We start from the raw sequence: 2500 nt of genomic DNA, 5'->3' as shown, positions 1-2500 counted from the left end.
CTGAAATATTGTATTTGGCAACTTAGCCAGAGATACCAAGAGAGGCCTCTGGCAGTTCCTCTCCAAGAAATTGAAAAGGGACATTCGGCAACTTTACCGGAAAGACACAAAAAGAGGTCTTTGGCTATTTCACTTTGCGTCCTAGAAAATGTATTTGGCAACTTTGCCAGAGACACCAAAAGAAGCCTCTGGCAGTTCCTCTCCAAGAAATTGAAAAGGGACATTCGGCAACTTTACCAGAAAGACACAAAAAGAGGTTTCTGGCTACTTCACTTTGCATCCTAAAAAAATATATTTAGCAACTTTGCCAGAGACACCAAGAGAAGCTTCTGGCTGTTCCTCTCCAAGAAATTGTAATAGGATATTTGGCAACATTGCCAAAAAGATGCTAAAAGAAGCCTATGGCTATTTTACTCTGCATACTCAAAAAAATGTATTTGGCAACTTTCCCAGAGACACAAGGCAAGGCTTTTGGTAGATCCTCTCCAAGGAATCAAACAGGGACATTGGGCAACTATGCCAAAAAGATGGTAAAAGCCTCTGGCTATTTCACTTCAAATACTGAAATATTGTATTTGGCAACTTAGCCAGAGATACCAAGAGAGGCCTCTGGCAGTTCCTCTCCAAGAAATCAAAACGGAACATTTAGCTACTTTGCCAAAAAGCCGCTAAAAGAGGCCTCAAAAATTGTATTCAGCAATTTTTCCAGATATCAAGGGACATTCGGCAACTTTTCTAGAGAGACCAAAAGAGGCAACTTTTCCAGAAAGAGACCAAAGATAGGCAACTTTTCCAGAGAGAGACCAAAAGACGTAACTTTTCCTAAAACAGACCAGAGATAGGCAACTTTTCCAGAAAGAGACCAAAAGACGCAAATTTCCCAGAAAGAAACCAAAAGAGGCCACTTTCCCAGTAGGTGACCAAAAGACACAACTTTTCCAGAAAGAGACCAAAAGAGGCCACTTTTCCAGAAAGGGATCATAAGACACAACTTTTCTAGAAAGAGACCAAAAGAGGCCACTTCTTCAGAAAGTGACCAAAAGACGCAACTTATCCAGAAAGAGACCAAAAGAGGCAACTTCTCTAGAAAGAGATTGAAAGAGGCAACTTTTCCAGACAGACCAAGAGACACGACTTTTCCAGGCAGAGACCGTGTGACGCAAATTTTCCAGAAAGAGACCAAAAGATGCCTCAGGCAGTTCCACTCCGAGGTCTCGAAAATGGGTCACTAGCAACTCAGCCTAATGTCCCAAGACTCATCACACAACTTTTACCGCAAAGACTCGAAAAGATTATAAGGCAAGAAAGATACAAACTACTTTTTATTCCGAGCATTTGCCTCCCATCTCCCCTTGGTTCCCTCATTCCCCTCCATCTTCCTCCCCCTCAGGGCTAAAAAGAAGCACTAAGGGATAGTAAAACATATAGAGAGGTTCTGGGTTGGGCCCAGGGGTTAAATGGGGTTAGGATCAGCAGACTTCCGAGCACTTTTATAACCTCCGAAATAAGAAAAAAAAAAAAAAAGTTCCATTTCCCCGTAGCCAATTTCATTAAAGTTTCTCTCATTAAGGTTGATATACACCAAAAAAAATCCTTGGTTTTGTTTCTCCGTCTCGGTTAGGTTTCTGTTTGTTTGTTTGTTTGTGTTATAAAATATGAAAACACACTTGGATAAACACTATCGTGAACAAGGGGTGTTAGTAAGTGCACGGATATATAACACAGTACAGGAATCATGTTGATATATACACATTTTTATAATGAAGGAGATATCACCAGTGAAAAAGTAAACTTGAAATAGACTTAATTATTTACACACACACATATATATTTATATATATATATATATATATATATATATATATATATATATATATATATATATATATATGTATATATATATACATATATATATATATATATATATATATATATATATATATATATATATATATATATATATAAGTAAATTATATATATATATATATATATATATATATATATATTTATATATATATATATATATATATATATATATATTATATAAACATATGCCTATAATTATGTATATATATATATATATATATATATATATATATACTGTATATATATATGTGTGTGTGTATGTGTGTGTGTGGGTGTGCGTGTGTGACAAATAATAGATGGACAAGAATAATAATAGGCTGGGTCCCGAAAGACTAAATGAAGCAGGGGAAGGAAGAGAAGACGACTGATTGCAGAGCTAAGAAATTTTGCGTATTTAGACTGGCATAGAAAGACCATAAACAGACGGGAGTGGAAGGAGATGTCGGAGACTTTAGTTTTGTAATAGACCGGAAACAGCAGAAAATATATGTATATATATATATATATATATATATATATATGTATCTATATAAATACATACATACATACATACATATATATATATATATATATATATATATATATATATGCAAACAGACATGAATATCAACGGTAAGTCTACATATAAATACAT

The sequence above is a fragment of the Palaemon carinicauda genome, chromosome 25 (assembly GCF_036898095.1).
Source record: "Palaemon carinicauda isolate YSFRI2023 chromosome 25, ASM3689809v2, whole genome shotgun sequence".
Classification (NCBI taxonomy): Eukaryota; Metazoa; Arthropoda; class Malacostraca; order Decapoda; family Palaemonidae; genus Palaemon; species Palaemon carinicauda.
The sequence above is the reverse complement of the archived record's forward strand: the minus strand, read 5'-3'. Positions refer to the sequence as shown.